Source organism: Musa acuminata, chromosome BXJ2-9 (assembly GCF_036884655.1).
Source record: "Musa acuminata AAA Group cultivar baxijiao chromosome BXJ2-9, Cavendish_Baxijiao_AAA, whole genome shotgun sequence".
Lineage (NCBI taxonomy): Eukaryota > Viridiplantae > Streptophyta > Magnoliopsida > Zingiberales > Musaceae > Musa > Musa acuminata.
The window spans coordinates 35,061,504-35,083,682 of NC_088346.1; positions in this window are offsets into that span (position 1 = coordinate 35,061,504).

Consider the following 22,179-nt stretch of genomic DNA (forward strand, 5'->3'; position numbering starts at 1 on the left):
ACATTTATGGCAACCCAAGCCAACTTGACAAACATGAACAACATTTATAAATCCACCAGCTAAATAAATTATATAATCAGAACTCCAACTATTCACCACAAGTTCATATTGTTATAAATTAGACTTAACATTCCGAAATTCCAAATAAGAGAGATCTTCTAACACTTTTACACAGTATATCCATTTCGATTCATCAACAACATTTCATTACATACAAAATATGCTTATATAACAATAGCATAACAACCAACAAGACTTGCCCATAATTCTGAATAGCTCTCCACTGCCTCAGCCCAATTCAAACATCTCAAAGAGTGACAAGCTGACCTGAAAGATTTATATAACAACGGAGTGAGCTAAAAACAGCTCAGCAAGTAACAAAGCATATTCAGAACAAAAGGAATGGTTTCAAACAAGTAAGATATCATACTGCAAGGCAGAATACAAGAATTCTCAAGGATACCATCTCATTAGATACAAAATCATATGTGTCATGTCATTCAAAACATATTTGGTTCATAACAAATGGAGCATAGAGTAATTGGAGCATACCAATAGCGTATGAAATGTTCCGGAGCATATCAATGACAAATGGAACATTTAGAGCATAACAATAGCAAATGAAACATTTCGGAGCATAACAAAGGCATATAAAATGTTTCGGAGCTTATCAATAACAAATGAAACATTTCGGAGCATAACAAAGGCATATGAAATGTTTCGGAGCATATCAATAACAAATGAAACATTTTGGAGCTTATCAATGGCGTATGAAATGTTCCGGATCATATAAATGGCATATGGAACATTTCGGAACATATCAAAAACAAATACCAAACAGAAGCTCAAACGTCGTCTTTGACGTTGCATTCATATCATTCTTATCCAAAGCATGTACAGAAACACATAAACAAAGCTCTGGATATAATATCAAACATACAGAAGGTGTAGCGGGATCTCAAACAGAACGTGATTCATCCATTTCTGAATGACCACCAGACATAATCTAGAGCATCGCTGGCTGTAAGCACATACCCTTTACCATTTCTAGCAAAGGTCCAGACAATCCCACAAACACCAGAGTACAAGAGGGCAGTTTTAACAATAATTAGCATATATCGGAAGCACACGCGGAACAACAAAACGTACATGTGCCTTATCGAGACAATACGATGCAAGGAACAAATCTCTCACAATTGTATTCAGATTTGGAATGAAATGAAAGCAAGGGTATACAAGGATTCCAAGCAATCATATTAGCTCAATTGAATAAGAAAGCTAAAGAATGTCAATTTCCAGAGAAATGAAACCAGAATATGCGAAATCGACCAAAGCTTGATTTCTGGCAGAATTCAAGAGGCACATTGAACAAATGATTCAAACTATCAATCGTGCTCCAATTTACTCAGAAATATATCATTGGAAAGATATTTCAATTTGTTTTCAGATAAAATAAGACTCGTATGAATCGAAGTTTCCAACAAAGAGTTACAATAGATTTAGTAACCCAAGATCAAAGAACAAATCTCAATTTTACAGAATTCACATGGTTGGTTTCAACAGAAAACTGGGCAGGCAGTTGGACTCTAAATCTTTCAATCCAGGTATCAAAGAAAGATCTACAAGTCTAGTTTCTAATGAAATAAGCTTTGAATAAATCAATATTTGTAACAGGGACTTATAAGCAGTTCAGTATCAAAAGGTCAGAAATTACGATCCCTATTTTGCAGAATCTGTAGGCTCATTTGAAACAGAAGTTTGGACAGACAAACTTACTCCGAATTCTTAAAATAAGCTATCAAAACAAAGGTTTATGAGTCTATATTCTGATCAAATAAGTTTTGTCCAAATCAAAGGTCAATACATGAAGTTATAGCCATAACAAAGTAGAAGGGTCAGAATATCAGAAGTTGCATAGATTCGAATCGTTACGTCTAAACATGAGATATATCAAATGAAAGGCTAGAACAATTCAAAGTTTCTCATATTCAAAAAAAATGTAGCAGTAAAATTGTGGTAAGGAAAGATCAGGACACTTGCAATAGGAAGGATTAGAAAGCTTGCAATAGAAAGGATCAGAACACTTGCCTTTCAAAGATTTTGATCCGAAGATCCAAAGAAGGTGTCAGCCCAAATCCTTCTACTTTTCCTTCACAACTGTAGCTCATGCAGAATATAGAGGCATAGTCACCTACTCTCTCTTACTCTCATTCCTTCGTTTTCTTTCCCAAACGCAACTCCCACAGCCGCCACCGCTGTCGCTGCCACAATCGCTGCCCCTTCCACTGCACTACTTCCTTCCTCCTCTTCTTTCACAGACACAACTGTTGCATACGCAGTCGCTGCCGCTCTGGCCGCAATCCCTTCCGCAGCCCCTTTTTCCCCCTTTCCTTTCTTTTCTTTCCCAGTTGCACTGCTGCAGTCGCAGCCTCAGCCACGACCGCAGCCTCTTCTTCCTCCCCTACTCATCTTCCTCTCCTTCTTCTCTTCCAACTGCATCTGCCATCGCCGCAGCTGCAGCCCCTTCTCCTCTTCCTCTCTTCTTCCTCTCCTTCCCTTTCTCTTCTTCTTCCTTTCCTTTTTCTCTTTCCCTGCCACAGCTGCAGCTGCCATTGTCGCAACCGCAGCTACTTCTTTCCCTTCTCCTCTTCCTTCTCCTTCCTTTCTTCTTCTTCTCTCCCCGCTGCAACTGCTGCAGTCGCGGCCGCAGCCATGGCCGCAACCTCTTCTTCCTCCCCTGCTCATCTTCCTCTTCTTCTTCTCTTCCAGCTGCAGCTGCCATCGCCGCAGCTGCAGCCCCTTCTTCCCCGGCGTCACACACACCCTCTCCTCTGTTTCCTCTACAGGAAACAGAGGTATCACAACCTCTTCTCCTACTTCCTCTTCTTCTTCTCTTCCTCTTCTTCTTCTTCTCCTCTTCGAACGCCCCACACCTCTCCTCTGTTTCCACCTGTAGGAAACAAAGGTGCTGCAGCCCTAGCTGCTGCCACCTCTCGCTCCTCTCCCTCGTCCCTCTCTTTTCCCTCTTCTTCTCCTTCTCTTCTTCTCCTCTTCCCTTTTCCTCCCCAATGCCACACACCTCCTCGCTGCAGCCTTGCCGCAGCTATCCTCCTCTCTTCTTCTTCTTCTTCTTCTTCTCTCCCCGCTGCAACTGTTGCAATCGCGGCCGCAGCCACGGCCGCAACCTCTTCTTCCTCCCCTGCTCATCTTCCTCTTCTTCTTCTCTTCTCTCCTCACGCCCCACCGCTCCTCTCTATTTCTCGAAGAAACAGAGAGTGCATGGGAGGCGGTGGGATAAAACCGAAATTTTCAGTTTTCTTTATTTTCTTTTCATTTTGCAACTTAGCAGTTTAGTCCTTAAAATTTTTATATTTACATATAGGTCCTCAAATTTTCATATAAATCCTTATTAATAATTTTCAAAAGTGAGGGATATTACAGGAATCACAAGGAGTTGTGATCGGTAAGAGTTGCCTACCTTTTAGACTTAGTGTGATTGGTCGAATCCCTCGAGGTTACACTAAGATATTGATTGGATCCTGATCCCCACTGGAAGTCTGCAGGAGACTTTCGTTTTACATGCTGAGGGTGTCGCATGACTCGTTAGTAAAATAGTGGGAGCATATTAAGATAGAAGTCCATATCTTGTTAGTTTATTTCTTGCAAAATCTGCATGTTATTCATTTCTGCTGCATCTTTATTTTTAGAAAATGTCGCTTTCAAATCCCTTACGTGGCATACTTGATGTCAAGTGTCTCACTGGTCCAAATTATACTGATTGACTCCGTAACTTGAGAATTATTCTCACGACGGAGAAAATCGTGTATGTCCTTGATATAGTGATGCCTACGCCCGAAGAAGGGGCAAGCGAGGATGAGATCGCTCGCTACATGAAGTACTTTAATGACTCCACTCTTGCTCAGTGCTATATGTTGTGCTCTATGACTCCTGAGTTACAGAGACAACATGAAAAGATGGTTGCCAGATCCATTCTCTTACATGTCCGTAAATTGTTTGAGGAACAGGGAAGGACTCAGTGATATGAGATATCCAAGAGCCTCTTCCGCGCTAGGATGACTGAGGTGACACCGGTTCAGAACCATGTCCTAAAGACGATTAAGTGGATAGAAAAACTCACAGGTCTAGGAATGGTCCTAGAGGATAACTTGTGTGTGGACATTGTGCTACAGTCCCTACCAGATTCCTTTTCACAGTTCATAATTAATTTTAATATGAACAAGCTTGAGGTGACTCTCCTAGAGCTCCTCAATATGTTGAGGGAGGTAGATGTTAGGATCGAGAGCACTAAGAGGGGGGGGGGTGAATTAGTGCAGCGGAAATCTTACAATGATTAAAAACCAAAAGCTGCGTTCGTTCAAAAACTGTTATGATGCAAAAGCAAATTCTCAGTTTGTATCTAAGTGCAGTTTGCGTCTAAGCGCAGATTGCGTCTAAGCGTAGTTTTGCGTCTAAGCGCAGTTTACGTCTAAACTCAGATTTACGTCTAAACTCAGATTTACGTCTAAACGCTGTTTTACGTCTAAACGCAGATTTACGTCTAAACGCAGATTTACGTCTAAACGCAGATTTACGTCTAAACGCAATTTTACGTCTAAACGCAGATTTACGTCTAAACTCAAAAACTTGTTTGTATACTTGCAGAAGGCAGTATGCAGTTGGAATCAAGATGTAAATGTGAACTGAGATCTGATGATTGAGCGAGGAAAGCCGATTTACGTCTGAATGCAGTTTTACGTCTAAATGCTGAAAATCGTTCGTAAAATCGTAGAGGACAGATTGCAGTTATCAATAGGATTCAAGTGTAAGTGTAAACTGCAAAGAAGCTCATTCGTAAAAGCACGGAAAATAGTTCTGCAGAATCAAACGTAAACGTAAACTGCAATGTATGAAAATACGAATTTACGTCTGAATGCAGATTCGGAAGAACAACACTTAGAACTTGTTTGTGAAAGCGCAGAGAGCAGTAGTAATGAGGGAGGTTTGCAGTAATGATAAAGTGCTCGAAAATAAACGCAAACCAGAGATTTAGAGTGGTTCGGTCAGCCTTGACCTACTCCACTTTTGGCTTCCTCCACCGATGAGGTTGCCGACGTCAACTAGGTGCCTTCCTTCAATGGGCGAAGGCCAAACTTCCCTTTTACAATTTCTCTCCTTTTGACAGGCTCAAGAGACAACCTTTACAGACCTTTCTCTCCTCACTTTACAACTGAAAACTTGAAGAACAGAAGGAGGAGACTTAAAGGCTTTACAACACTTTTGAGCTTCTTAGAATCACAGAAAAGATCAAGATTTCGATGTAGGTCTGTATCTTTTCAGTGCTGAATGGGTGGGGTATTTATAGGCCCCAACCCAATTCAAAATTCGAGCTCAAAACGATCAAATCGATCAAATCCCAGAATTCTGGGATCAAGCGGTTGCACCTCTTGACTGGAGAGGTGGCACCGCCTGGCAGAGCTCGAAGACTGAGCTCAGGCGATTGCTTCTTTCTGCCAGAGCTCGAAGACTGAGCTCGATGGTTGCATCACCTGGCAGAGCTCGAAGACTGAGCTTGGTGATTGCATCACCTAGCAGAGCTCGAAACTGAGCTCGGTGGTTGCATCACCTGGCAGAGCTCCAAGCTGAGCTCAGGCTGATGCACCTCTCTGCCAGAGCTCGAAGACTGAGCTCGGTGAATGCATCACCTGGCAGAGCTCGAGACTGAGCTCAGGCTGATGCACCTCTCTGCCAGAGCTCGAAGACTGAGCTCGGTGGTTGCATCGCCTGGCAGAGCTCGAAACTTGAGCTCTGGCGGTGCTACCTCTTGGCAGAGGAGGTTGCACCGCCTAGTCTAGCTCGAAGACTGAGCTCTGGGCGGTTGCACCTCTCGGCTGGGGCGGTTGCACCTCCTAGCCTCGCAGCCCTGGCGGTTGCACCTCCTGGCTGGGGCGGTTGCACCTCCCAACCCCACAGCCCAGGCGGTTGCACCTCCTGGCTGGGGCGGTTGCACCTCCTGGTGCAATCAGGGTCCGAATGGTTCACTCCATTCGGCCCACTTTGAATCTTTTCAGGGGCCCAATTGCCCCAAGATTAAGCTAATGGGATCACCTCCCATTTTCATGCTTAATCATCATGCTAACTATGATTAACTCTAAGACAACTTCTGCAGCTTTGCTCCGATGCGTCAATCGCTTCTTCCGGCGAGTTTCCGGCCAACTTCCGTCGATCAACCGATAACCCTCGGTGATCCTTCTGCGGACATCCGGTATACTCCTGGACTTGCGACGATCCACTTGGCGAGTTCCGACGAGCTTCGCTTGGCAAGCTTCTGGACTTCTCGGATCTGTTCACGCTGAACCTCCGACGACCGTCCGAACTTCCGTCGAACTCTCGAACTCCCAACGTGATCCTGATCTTGACTCCGGCGCAACACCTGCTGCTTGTCTTACTCTTATCGTAGTTAATCCTGCACACTTATCTCAACACATAGATTAGATAACAAATGACAATTGACTTCATCATCAAAATCCGAGATTCAACAATCTCCCCCTTTTTGATGATGACAATCAATTGATAAAGGAGTTGTCCTTAACTCCCCCTATCTAAATGCCATAGTTGAGATAAGTCAACCTTGAATTCAAGACCGAAGAATTCAAGTGACGTATTGATAAGTTATATCAGTTAAACTTATCAATGCTCCCATCATGATGCCCATCATGATGTATCTCTTCAAGAATGATGTCAAGGCATGACATACATCATCAAGTTTGTATGATAGTGTTTGTAACTGTTCATCATGTAAACATATAAAGCTACGAAGGACTTTGTACATGATGCACACATTTGAGATTTTCTAGCAAGTTTGCATTTTCTTCATAATATAGAATATCAAATCAAGATATGATGCAAACTATAGCACATGTTCACATATCTCTTGGTGATGCAAGGATGGCATAACATTGTTTATAGCATCACTCAAGTATTTGCAACTATGACATGATTATGATGCAAACTATAGCACATGTTCACATATCTCTTGGTGATGCAAGGATGGCATAACATTGTTTATAGCATCACTCAAGTATTTGCAACTATGACATAGACATGATTATGGCAGTTCAGCTATGACATAGTGTTTAGCAATTCATATGTTTCTCCCCCTTTGTCATCAACAAAAAGCATGATAGCATTATCAAGTATATAAAGGAAGTCATGACACATATATCTCTTTATTGTGTTTGCTTGACGGAGGAAAGTCATTTTACAAAGAGTTTTTTGTAAGAGTGTACAGGAACATCCCATTTTTAGCATACAAACCGAAAAATGAACTTCTTACATGCATTTGGTTAAAAATATTTGTCACATAATTTGTAACATGTTATTTGATCAAGCGTTGTCAAGGCATGTAATAGTAATAACATCCGAAAGATAATTTTAAGTATTCGGACACATCAACATTCCTAATTCTCTTCTTATGTAATCAAATTGTTCTTCACATAGGGGTTTTGTGAAGATATCAGCCAGTTGATGTTTGGTATCAATAAACTCTATGGTTACATCATGATTAGTGACATGATCACGTATAAAGTGATGTCTAATATCAATGTGTTTTGTTCTTGAGTGTTGTATAGGATTTTTAGTTAAGCATATTGCACTCGTGTTATCACATTTAATGGGAATATCTTTAAGATTCACTTTGTAATCTTCTAAAGTGTTTTTCATCCATACAACTTGTGCACAGCATGCACTTGCTGCAATGTATTCAGCTTCGGTTGTTGATAGGGCAACCGAGTTTTGTTTCTTAGATGACCAGGATACAAGGGCATGTCCTAAAAATTGACATGATCCTGATGTGCTTTTTCTGTCTAGCTTACAGCCAGCGAAGTCCGCATCAGCATAAGCTGTTAATTCAAAATTTTCTGATTTTGGGTACCATAGTCCTAGATTGGTAGTTCCATTAAGATATCTGAGTATTCTTTTGACTGCTTTGAGATGAGATATCTTAGGGTCTGATTGAAATCTAGCACAAAGTCCTACACTGAACGTGATGTCTGGTCTGGTGGCAGTGAGGTAAAGTAAACTTCCTATCATACCCCTATAGGTTTTTTGATCGAAGCTTTCTCCATTCTCATCAATTTCTAACTTAGTGGAGGTGCTCATAGGAGTGTCAATGGCTTTTGAATTATTCATTTTGAACTTCTTTAGCAAACTCACAGCATATTTGGTTTGACTAATAAAGATGCCATTGCTTAGTTGTTTGATTTGTAGGCCTAAGAAGAATGTTAACTCTCCCATTAGACTCATTTCGAATTCATGACTCATAGTTTTCGCAAAGGATTCACAAAGAGATTCATTTGTAGAACCAAAGATAATATCATCAACATAAATCTGAACAATGAGAAAATCATTTTCAAAATTCTTGATAAATAATGTAGTATCAACCTTGCCTTTTATGAAATTATTTTCAATGAGAAAAGAGCTAAGTCTCTCATACCAAGCCCTTGGGGCTTGTTTTAAACCATAGAGAGCTTTAGTTAATCTAAACACATGATTAGGGTAGCCATTGTTTTCAAATCCAGGAGGTTGTTCAACATAAACTTCTTTGGAAATGAAACCATTTAGAAAAGCGCTTTTAACATCCATTTGAAATAACTTAAAATTATTGCAACTAGCGTAGGCAAGGAGCATCCTTATGGCTTCCAATCGAGCCACAGGTGCGAAGGTTTCTTCGTAATCGATACCTTCTTCTTGGTTGAAACCTTTGGCCACTAATCTAGCCTTGTTTCTAACCACGATACCATTTTCATCTTGCTTGTTTCTAAAGACCCATTTAGTACCAATTACTAAATGGTCATTTGGCCTAGGAACAAGCGTCCACACCTCATTTCTCTCAAATTGATTTAATTCATCTTGCATTGCGATAATCCATGAATCATCTTTCATGGCTTCATCAACACATTTGGGTTCAATTTGGGAGAGAAAAGCGGCGTTGGCACAAAAGTTTTTAAAAGAAGATCGTGTTTGAACCCCCTTTGATGTGTCTCCTACGATTAGCTCCTTAGGATGAGCATCTATATACTTCCAATCCTTGGGTAAGGATGTTTTGGAAGTGGATGCAACCAAGTTGCTAGTTGGAGACGGGGTTTCGTTTAAATTCAAGGAATCAAAATTAACATCATCATCAAGATCATTTTTCTTAATTTCTGAAATCTCATTGAAAACAACATGGATGGATTCTTCAATAATTAAGGTTCTTTTATTGAAGATGCGAAAAGCTTTAGAAACCGAAGAATAACCAAGAAAGATTCCTTCATCAGATTTAGCATCGAATTTTCCTAAGTTATCCTTTTCATTCAAGATAAAACACTTACACCCAAAGACTTTAAAATATGAGACATTGGGTTTTTTGTTATTCCATAACTCATAAGGAGTTTTGGAGAGTAAGGGTCTTACTAGGACTCTATTTAAAATATAACATGCAGTGTTTACAGCTTCGGCCCAAAAATATTTGGGTAGGCTATGTTCATTCAACATGGTTCTTGCCATTTCTTGCAAATTTCGATTTTTTCTTTCTACTACCCCATTTTGTTGAGGATTTCTTGGAGTAGAGAAGTTATGGTTGTATCCATTGAGTTCACAGAATTCTTGGAAGTCATGGTTTTGAAATTCTCCACCGTGATCACTTCTAATTGACGAAATCATAGATTCCTTCTCATTTTGAACAAGTTTACAAAACTTGGTAAAATGTCTAAAGCATTCATTTTTTTGTTTTAAGAAGTAGATCCATGTATATCTGCTGTAGTCATCAATAATGACAAAGGCGTATTTGCTACCTCCTAGACTTGATGTAGAGATTGGTCCGAACAAGTCCATATGGATCAATTGTAAGGGCCTAGAGGTGCTTATTTGATTCTTAGCTTTGAAGCTACCCCTAATTTGCTTACCTAATTGGCAAGCATCACATACATTATCTTTGATGAACTTGATATGAGGAATTCCTCTTACAAGTTCTCTAGATGATACTTGATTGATTAGTTTCATGCTAGCATGACCTAATCTTCTATGCCATAGCCAAGCATTCTCATTCATAACGGCAAGGCACATTTCATCACATAAGTCATTGATGTCAATAGTGTAAACGTTGTTTTGTTTTAATGCAATCATAGATATATTTTTGTGTGGTTTTTCAATGATGCAGGCATTAGATTCAAATCTTATAATATATCCTTTATCACATAATTGACTAATGCTCAAGAGGTTATGTTTTAGACCATCAACTAGTAAAACATCTTCAATAGAGAGGTTGGATTTGTTACCTATGGTTCCTTTGCCAATGATTTTACCCTTGTTGTTGTCTCCGAAGGTGACATATCCTTCGTCTATGCTAGAGAGCTTAGAGAATTGAGATGGATCTCCGGTCATATGCCTTGAGCATCCACTATCAAGGTACCATTTCTTGCTCCTAGCTTGCGATTGTTTAGTTTTCTACAAGAAAGAATGATGTTTAGGTACCCATTTGCTTTTGGGTGCCTCATAAATAGATCTACATTTTCTATCATGTTGCATAGAGTTTATCATGGTTCCTTTAGGAACCCAAATTAATTTGTTTGGACTTATTTTCTTGAATGGACAACAATGTGTCTTGTGTCCAGATTTGCAACAAAAGTTGCACTTGGTTTGGTGTTGAACATGTAAGATGGGGCCTTTTACAAAGGTAGTTGGATTTCGGTGAGGACTCCTCACAAATCCAATCCCACTTCTTTTGGGAGCATGACCCTTGTTTGTAAGGATCATGTTTAATGACTTGCTACCAACCTCGAATTTCTTCAAGGTGTCCTTAAGTAGCAAGTTTTCTTTTTGTATAGTTTCTAAATCATGACAATTGATACATGAATTTAAACTATCATGATGTTTGACTTTTAACTTATCAAACTCACAAGTAAGATTATCATGTACCTTTTTTAGCAACTTGTATTTTCTATTTATAACTTTGCATTCATCAAATAAATCATGGAAGGCATTTAATAATTCATCGAAATATAAATCAGCATCTAATAAATCCGTTACCTCCTCTTCGATAGCCATAAAGGCGTAATGAGCAACTTGCTCGGTGTTGGATTCCTCTTCCTCAGATGCGCTCGAATCATCCCATGTTGCTTGGAGCGCCTTCTTCTTTGTTGTTCTTTTCTTGACTTGGGGACAATCACTTTTGTAATGTCCTGACTTTTTACATTCGTAGCAGATCACTTGGTCCTTCTTAGGTTCAAGTTTATTTTTCACATCGTTTTTAAACTTGTTTCTTTTGAAGAATTTCTTAAACTTTCTTGTCAAAAGTGCCAAGTCATCATCACAGTCCTCATCACTTGAGTTTTCTCTCAAGTGGCATTCAGAAGTTTTAAGTGCCATATCCTTCCTGTTCTTTGGAAGGATGTCTTCTTGCTCTTCATGAGCTTTGCAAGTCATTTCGTAGGTCATTAATGACCCGATTAGTTCTTCAAGAGGGAAATTTCGCAGATCTTTTGCCTCTTGAATGGCGGTGACTTTAGGATCCCAACTCTTAGGAAGGGATCTTAGTATCTTATTAACAAGCTCAAAATCCGAAAAGCTCTTTCCGAGTCCTTTTAGACCGTTGACGACATCCGTGAAACGGGTAAACATGTCGCCAATGGTTTCACTCGGTTTCATTCGGAAAAGTTCAAAAGAATGCAGCAACAGATTGATTTTTGACTCTTTCACTCTACTTGTGCCCTCGTGGGTCACTTCAAGTGTGTGCCAAATATCAAAAGCAGTTTCGCAAGTTGAAACACGATTAAACTCGTTTTTATCAAGTGCGCAAAATAAGGCATTCATAGCCTTTGCAATAAGAGCGAAAGCATTCTTCTCCAAATCGTTCCAATCGATCATTGGAAGAGAAGATTTTGAAAATCCATTTTCAACAAGGTTCCACAGTTCAAAATCCATAGAAATAAGAAAGATCCTCATTCGGGTCTTCCAGTAAGTGTAGTCCGTTCCACTGAACATGGGTGGACGTGTAATCGAATGCCCCTCTTGGTTTCCGGCGTATGCCATCTCTCTTGGGTTTTAATCCTTTAGAGAGTCAACCTTGCTCTGATACCAATTGTTAGGATCGAGAGCACTAAGAGGGGGGGGGGTGAATTAGTGCAGCGGAAATCTTACAATGATTAAAAACCAAAAGCTGCGTTCGTTCAAAAACTGTTATGATGCAAAAGCAAATTCTCAGTTTGTATCTAAGTGCAGTTTGCGTCTAAGCGCAGATTGCGTCTAAGCGTAGTTTTGCGTCTAAGCGCAGTTTACGTCTAAACTCAGATTTACGTCTAAACTCAGATTTACGTCTAAACGCTGTTTTACGTCTAAACGCAGATTTACGTCTAAACGCAGATTTACGTCTAAACGCAGTTTTACGTCTAAACGCAGATTTACGTCTAAACTCAAAAACTTGTTTGTATACTTGCAGAAGGCAGTATGCAGTTGGAATCAAGATGTAAATGTGAACTGAGATCTGATGATTGAGCGAGGAAAGCCGATTTACGTCTGAATGCAGTTTTACGTCTAAATGCTGAAAATCGTTCGTAAAATCGTAGAGGACAGATTGCAGTTATCAATAGGATTCAAGTGTAAGTGTAAACTGCAAAGAAGCTCGTTCGTAAAAGCACGGAAAACAGTTCTGCAGAATCAAACGTAAACGTAAACTGCAATGTATGAAAATACGAATTTACGTCTGAATGCAGATTCGGAAGAACAACACTTAGAACTTGTTTGTGAAAGCGCAGAGAGCAGTAGTAATGAGGGAGGTTTGCAGTAATGATAAAGTGCTCGAAAATAAACGCAAACCAGAGATTTAGAGTGGTTCGGTCAGCCTTGACCTACTCCACTTTTGGCTTCCTCCACCGATGAGGTTGCCGACGTCAACTAGGTGCCTTCCTTCAATGGGCGAAGGCCAAACTTCCCTTTTACAATTTCTCTCCTTTTGACAGGCTCAGGAGACAACCTTTACAGACCTTTCTCTCCTCACTTTACAACTGAAAACTTGAAGAACAGAAGGAGGAGACTTAAAGGCTTTACAACACTTTTGAGCTTCTTAGAATCACAGAAAAGATCAAGATTTCGATGTAGGTCTGTATCTTTTCAGTGCTGAATGGGTGGGGTATTTATAGGCCCCAACCCAATTCAAAATTCGAGCTCAAAACGATCAAATCGATCAAATCCCAGAATTCTAGGATCAGGCGGTTGCACCTCTTGACTGGAGAGGTGGCACCGCCTGGCAGAGCTCGAAGACTGAGCTCAGGCGATTGCTTCTTTCTGCCAGAGCTCAAAGACTGAGCTCGATGGTTGCATCACCTGGCAGAGCTCGAAGACTGAGCTTGGTGATTGCATCACCTGGCAGAGCTCGAAACTGAGCTCGGTGGTTGCATCACCTGGCAGAGCTCCAAGCTGAGCTCAGGCTGATGCACCTCTCTGCCAGAGCTCGAAGACTGAGCTCGGTGAATGCATCACCTGGCAGAGCTCGAGACTGAGCTCAGGCTGATGCACCTCTCTGCCAGAGCTCGAAGACTGAGCTCGGTGGTTGCATCGCCTAGCAGAGCTCGAAACTTGAGCTCTGGCGGTGCTACCTCTTGGCAGAGGAGGTTGCACCGCCCAGTCTAGCTCGAAGACTGAGCTTTGGGCGGTTGCACCTCTCGGCTGGGGCGGTTGCACCTCCCAGCCTCGCAGCCCTGGCGGTTGCACCTCCTGGCTGGGGCGGTTGCACCTCCCAACCCCACAGCCCAGGCGGTTGCACCTCCTGGCTGGGGCGGTTGCACCTCTTGGTGCAATCAGGGTCCGAATGGTTCACTCCATTCGGCCCACTTTGAATCTTTTCAGGGGCCCAATTGCCCCAAGATTAAGCTAATGGGATCACCTCCCATTTTCATGCTTAATCATCATGCTAACTACGATTAACTCTAAGACAACTTCTGCAGCTTTGCTCCGATGCGTCAATCGCTTCTTCCGGCGAGTTTCCGGCCAACTTCCGTCGATCAACCGATAACCCTCGGTGATCCTTCTGCGGACATCCGGTATACTCCTGGACTTGCGACGATCCACTTGGCGAGTTCCGACGAGCTTCGCTTGGCAAGCTTCTGGACTTCTCGGATCTGTTCACGCTGAACCTCCGACGACCGTCCGAACTTTCGTCGAACTCTCGAACTCCCAACGTGATCCTGATCTTGACTCCGGCGCAACACCTGCTGCTTGTCTTACTCTTATCGTAGTTAATCCTGCACACTTATCTCAACACATAGATTAGATAACAAATGACAATTGACTTCATCATCAAAATCCGAGATTCAACAGTAGAGAGTACTATTAAGAAAGAGAAGCCGGTTCTCTATACTAGTGAGACCTTAAGAAGGGAAAGGGCAAGGGCAAACTAGGTAAAGCAAAGGTTGCTAAGAAAGACCCAGCGAAGGACAAAGGCCAGTGCTTCCACTATAGCAAAGATGGGCATTGGAAGAGGAACTACAAAGAGTACCTCGCAGAAAGGGCGAAATAGAAGCTTGGAGAAGCTTCAGGTACATTCATGATCAATCTCCAATTGTCAGAATTTTGTGATAGTGCATTGGTATTGGATACCAGAATTGCTTATCACATCTATAATTTATTGTAAATTCTAGCAAAGCCGAGGGGAGATTAGCGAGAGGAATATTGCATAAAGGTTTGTTATGCTAAACACTACTCCATATATCATGAATGTAAATGTGTCTAAGTGGAAACGAGATGAGATGAACAGTGCATACCTGTGGCATTGTAGGCTAGGTCACATCCATGAAAGAAGGATTCAAAAGTTGCTAAATGATGGATATCAAGATCCATTCGACTATGTGTCATATGCAACTTGCGAGCCTTGCCTTCGTGTAAAACTGACCAACTCTCCATTTAGTGGAACTAGAGAGAGAGCCACTGAGCTGTTGAAACTCATACATAGTGATGTATGTGGACCCATGTCAACTCATGTCTTTGGTGGTTACTCCTACTTCATTACCTTTACTGATGATTTCTCAAGGTATGGATATGTGTACTTAATGAAGTACAAGTCCGAGGCTTTTGAGAAATTCAGAGAGTATAAGAATGAGGTGGAGAACCAGACTAGAAAGAGTATCAAAACTCTTCGATCAGATCGACGAGGTGAGTACTTAAGTACATAGTTTACTTAGTTCCTCAAGGACCATGGGATATTATCCCAATGGACACCTCCTTATACACCTCAGCTCAATGGTATCTCTGAAAGGAGAGATCGTATGCTATTAGATATGGTACGGTCCATGATGAGTTTCGCTGACCTACCCATCTTATTATAGGGATATGCCCTAGAGACCGCAGCTTACCTTCTGAATAGAGTTCCAACTAAGTCGGTAATGTCTACACCACATGAGATATGGAAATGGAAGAAGCCTAATCTTAAGGTTGTTGGGATTTGGGGCTGCCCTGCCAACGTTAAAAGACACAACCCTGATAAGTTAGAATCAAGGACAGAGCGATGCAAATTTATGGGATACCCCAAGGAAACTTGTGGGTATTATTTCTATCATCTCGAGGTTCAAAAGGTCTTTGTAGCTAAGAGAGTAGTGTTCCTTGAGAAGGAACACATTCTTGGCTGATACAGTGGGAGATTAATAGAGTTGAGCGAGGTTGGTGAACCAAGCTCAAACACCACTCTACAGCCCGAGTCTGTTCAGGTACATAATACACAAGTTTTAACTTTACGTAGGTCTGATAGAGTATCTCATCCTCCTAAGAGATATGTGGGACATATTAGAGGAGAGGATGTTGAGGATATTGATCCTCAGACCTACGAGGAGGCTATTATGAGTATAGACTCCGGGAAGTGACAAGAAGCCATGAATTCTGAGATGGATTCTATGTACTCTAACAAGGTTTGGAACCTAGTTGATGTGCTCGAAGGTATTGTACCCATCGGTTGCAAGTGGATCTTTAAGAAAAAGATCGAAGTAGATATAAAGGTAGAGACCTATAAAGCAAGGCTAGTGGCTAAGGGGTATCGTCAAAGGCAAGGTGTTGACTACGATGAAACCTTCTCACCCGTAGCAATGCTAAAATCCATCAGAATTCTATTGGCTATTGCAGCACACTATGATTATGAGATCTGGCAGATGGATGTGAAAACTGCATTCCTCAATGGAAACCTCGAGGAGGTGTATATGATACAACTTGAGGGATTCGTGTCCAAGAACTGCCCAGATAAAGTGTGTAGGTTGCTTAGATCCATTTATGGACTAAAGCAAGTTTCCCGAAGTTGGAACATAAGATTTGATGAGGCAATCAAATCTTATGACTTCGTTAAGAACGAAGATGAGCCTTGTGTGTACAAGAAGGTAATTGAGAGCGCTATCACCTTTTTGGTGTTATATATCGATGACATCATGATCATTGGGAATGACATAGGAATGCTATCCACAATAAAGGCTTGGTTATCTAGACACTTCTTTATGAAGGACTTAGGGGAAGCATTCTATACCTTGGGGATTAGAATCTATAGAGATAGATCCAAGAGGATGTTTGGCTTGTCCCAATCCAAGTATATAGAAACTATTGTCAAATGATTTGGCATGGAAAATTCCAAGAGATGTCTTATACCGTTGAGACATGGGATATCGCTTTCTACGAGTATATCCCCAAAGACTCTAGAAGAAAGGGCGAACATGGATATGATACCTTATGCCTCAGCAATAGGGTCTATCATGTATGTCATGCTATGTACTAGGCCTGATATAGCGCATGCTCTGAGTGTCACGAGCAGGTATCAGGCGGATCCAGGCTTGAAGCACTGGAAAGCAGTAAAGTGTATCCTTAAGTACTTGAGAAGGACTAAGGATCTTTTACTAGTATATGGAGGTAGTAGCCTTAAGGTTAAAGGCTACACAGACTCAAGTTTTCAATATGATGTCGATGATAGCAAGTTGAATTCAGGGTATGTGTACACCTTGAATGGAGGAGCAGTGTGCTGGAAGAGTTCCAAGCAAGATACTACTACTGACTCGACCACAGCGGCAGAGTACATTGCTGCATTAGATGCAACAAAGGAGGAAGTCTGGTTGAAGAAGTTCATTACAGATTTGGGAGTCATGCCGGGTAGCGAGGAGCCGATCTCCCTATATTGCGACAACAACGGGGCGATTGCTCAAAATAAGGGAACCCGGATCTCATCAGAAGTGTTCCGAGGTGGTTCCAACTTATCAGAGAGATCGTAACCTGAGGAAATGTAGCAGTGGAAAGAGTTCCATCCGAAGATAACATTGCAGATCCACTGACAAAGCCGTTGTCTCAAATTGTCTTTAAGCGTCACAGGGGTCTGATGGGGATCAGACATATAGGTGATTGGCTTTAGGTGAAGTGGGAGATTGCTAGTCATAGGTGCCCAACAAGCCAATCACATGAGTGATGGCACGTGTGACTTAATATAGAATCTTTTTGCTTATTATATTTTGGCATATATCACTTTATAACTATTGCATATATGCATATATATCTTGTGCTGTTCTTGGATTTGTGCAATGGGAATCGGATCTAATGAGATCACGATAATGAGATCGATTCACCTTTAAACACAGATCCTAAAGAATCCCGGTCATAGGTTACTCGAGAGGGACATCGTGATAACCGGACATACTGGTGTGTTGCATACCCATCCATATGATGGATCCAGCTGGTCTCATAGTTGGTCGTGTAGGGACACTAGGGATACAGTACAGGTGCTCATTGGAGAATGAGTTCACTGATTGATCCGCTTACGGAATGCTGGATGGTTGATGATGCCTTATTGTCAGACAGCGATTCCGTAGTCCTAGTGGTATATCTGGTCCTTAGACTTGAGACACCAAGGATATCCTATATGAGTGCTCCACTCTTTGATACCAGACTTATAGGTTTAGTTGTCCCAGATCTAGTACAGCTGGTCATTGGGAGTGGTAGTCGACCTTACGAGGGCTATTGAGTGTCGATAGAGGATCATCCACTCTCGGCGTCATGAGAGGAATATCCCATGTGTTCTTGCTCAGAAAAATCCTTGGCCAAGGTCATTCGGGTTGAGCGAGAAAGAGTTCTCCGAGAGAATCCATTCGAGCGAGACTCGAGTAGAAACCGTATGGGTCTGACAACACCATGCTCGATATACGGTCTCAGGGATATTAGATGGATGAGGGACTATAGGTACACGGTAACTGAGGACAGATAGGTCCAATGGATTGGATTCCCCTATATCGTTTGGGGACTACAACGTAGTGGCCTAATACGTTCGTAGTTGATGAGTCAAGTGAATTATTACAAAGATAATAATTCACTGAGTTAGGAGTTCTGACAGGTATGACTCATGGCTAGCTCGATATTGGGCCTAGAGGGTCACACAGATATGGTAGGTATTGCGATGAGTAGAGGTTCTGATATGAGATATCCGATGGAGCCCTTGTCTTATTGGATGCAGATCCTATTGGAAAATCTGTGGGGCGACATCATATGCGCAGCGGAAGAACAAGAAAACAAAATCCCCGATTCCCAAAGAGATGTTCTTCGTCATGCGAAGATTGGTGTGCAAAATTCGCGAAACTTAAAACTGCATATAGAGTAGATTGTGTTACCTAGGGATATCGTATATCCCTATTTCCTTGCAGATCCTTAAGAGAGGGTGAAGGAGGTCAAGTGTCCTCCTTTCTAGCGGTAATCCACACAGTAGGCTTGCGACTACTATCCTAAAAAATCCAGGCCTGCTCTGAGGTGGAGAGGGAGAGGAGAATAGGAAAGGCAAGCAAAGGCTCTAGCCTATGAGGCTCTGAATCCCTCTTATTTATAAAGGTCCCTTGTCAAACCCTAATGGGTCCTTCCCTAGTGGGTATTGGATCTGCATCCTATAAGACAAGGGCTCCATCGGATATCTCATATCCGAACCTCTACTCATCGCAATACCTACCATATGTGTGTGACCCTCTAGGCCCAATATCGAGCTGGCCGTGAGTCATACTTGTCAGAACTCCTTCTAACTCAGTGAATTATTATCTCTGTAATAATTCACTTGACTTATCGACTACGGACGTACTAGGCCACTACGCTGTAGTCCCCAGACGATACAGGGGAATCCAATCCATTGGACTTGTCTGTCCTCAGTTACCGTGTACCTATAGTCCCTCATCCATCAAATATCCCAAAAACCGTATATCGAGCATGGTGCTGTCAGACCCATACGGTTTCTACTCGAGTCTCGCTCTAATCGGATTCTCCTAGAGAACTCTTTCTCTCTCAACCCGAATGACCCTAGCTAGGGATTTGTTTAAGCGAGAACACATGGGATATTCCTCTCATGACGCCGAGAGTGAATGATCCTCTATCGACACTCAATAGCCATCGTAAGGTTGACTACCACTCCCAATGGCCAATTGTACTAGATTTGGGACAACCAAACCTATAAGTCTGGTATCAAAGAGTGGAGCACTCATATAGGACATCCTTGATGTCTCAAGTCTAAGGACCAGATACACCACTAGGACTACAGAATCGCTGTCTGAAAATAAGGCATCATCAACCATCCCGCATTCCGTAAGCGGATCAATCAGTGAACTCATTCTCCAATGAGCACCTGTACTGTATCCCTAGTGTCCCTACACGAGCAGCTATGAGACCAACTGCATCCATCATATGGACGGGTATACATCACACTAGTATGTCCGGTATCACGATATCCCTCTCGAGTAACCTATGACCGGGATTATTTAGGATATGTGTTTAAAGGTGAATCGATCTCATTATCGTGATCTCATCACGATCCGATTCCCATTGCACAAATCCAAGGACATCATAATATATATATATATATATATATATATATATATATATATATATATATATATATATATATATATATATATATGTAATAGCTATAAAGTGATATACGCCAAAATATAATAAGCAAAAAGATTTTGTATCAAGTCACACGTGCCATCACTCACGTGATTGGCTTGTTGGGCATCTATGACTAGCAATCTCCCACTTGACCTAAAGCCAATCACCTATGTGTTTAATCCCCATCAGACCCCTGTGACGCTCAAAGACAATTTGAGATAACGACTTTGTCAATGGATCTTCAATGTTATCTTCGGATGGAACTCTTTCCACTACTACATCTCCTCGGGTTACGATCTCTTTGATAAGCTTGAACCTCCTCAGAACACTTCTAATGAGACCCAGGTTCCCTTATTTGAGTAATCGCCCCATAGTTGTCGCAATATAAGGAAGTCGGCTTCTCGCTATCTAGCACGACTCCCAAATCTGTGATGAACTTCTTCACCCAGACTCCCTCCTTTGCTGCATCTGATGCAGCAATGTACTCCACCTTTGTGATCGAGTCAGCAGTAGTATCTTCCTTGGAACTCTTCCAGCACACTACTCCTCCATTCAGGGTGCACACGTACCCCGAATTCGACTTGCTATCATCGACATCGAACCGAAAACTTGAGTCTGTGTAGCCTTCAACCTTAAGGCTACTATCTCCATATACTAGTAAAAGATCCTTAGTCCTTCTCAAATACTTAAAGATACACTTTACTGCTTTCCAGTGCTCCAAGCCTGGATCCGCCTGATACCTGCTCATGACACTCAGAGCATGCGCTATATCATGCCTAATACATAGCATGGCATACATGATAGACCCTATTGCTGAGGCATAAGGTATCATATCCATGTTCGCCCTTTCTTCTAGAGTCTTTGGGGACATACTCATAGAAAGCGATATCCCATGTCTCATCGGTATGAGACCTCTCTTGGAATTTTCCATGCCAAACCTTTTGACAATGGTGTCTATGTACCTGAACTGGGACAAGCCAAGCATCCTCTTGGATCTATCTCTATAGATTCTAATGCCCAAGATATAGGATGCTTCCCCTAAGTCCTTTATGGAGAAGTGCTAGATAACCAAGCCTTTACTATGGATAGCATTCCTACGTCATTTCCAATGATCAGGATGTCATCCACATATAATACCAAAAAGGTGATAGCGCTCCCACTTACCTTTCTATACACACAAGGCTCATCTTCATTCTTAACGAAGTCATAAGATCTGATTGCCTCATCAAATCTTATGTTCCAACTTTGGGAAGCTTGCTTTAGTCCATAAATGGATCTAAACAACCTACACACCTTATTTGGGCAGTTTTTAAATACGAATCCCTCAGGTTGCATCATATACACCTCCTTCTCGAGGTTCCCATTGAGGTATGCAGTTTTCACATCCATCTGCCATATCTCATAATTATAGTGTGCTGCAATAGCCAATAGAATTCTGATGGAATTTAGCATTGTTACGGGTGAGAAGGTTTCGGCGTAGTCAACACCTTGCCTTTGACGATACCCCTTAGCCACTAGCCTTGCTTTATAGGTCTCTACCTTTCCATCTACTCCGATCTTTTTCTTAAAGATCCACTTGCAACCGATGGGTACAATACCTTCGGGCACATCAACTAGGTTCCAAACCTTATTGGAGTACATAGAATCCATCTCAGAATTCATGGCTTCTTGCCACTTCCCGGAGTCTATACTCATAATAGTCTCCTCGTAGGTCTGAGGATCAATATCCTCAACATCCTCTCCTCTAATATGTCCCACATATCTCTTAGGAGGCTGAGATACTCTATCAGACCTACGTAAAGTTGAAACTTATGTATTAGGTACTTGAATAGACTCGGGCTGTAGAGTGGTGCTTGAGCTTAGTTCTCCAACCTCACTCAACTCTATCATTCTCCTACTATCTCCGCCAAGAATGTGTTCCTTCTTAAGGAACACTGCTCTCTTAGCTACAAAGACCTTTTGGTCCTCGAGATGATAGAAATAATACCCACAAGTTTCCTTGTGATATCCCACAAATTTGCATCGCTCTGTCCTCGATTCTAACCTATCGAGGTTGTGTCTTTTAACGTAGGCATGATAGCCTCAAATCTTAACAACCTTATGATCAGACTTCTTCCCTTTCCATATCTCATATGGTGTAGACACTACTGACTTAGTTGGAACTCTATTCAGAAGGTAAGTTGCGGTCTCTAGGGCATATCCCTATAATAAGATGGGTAGGTCAACGAAACTCATCATGGACCGTACCATATCTAATAGCATACGATTCCTCCTTCC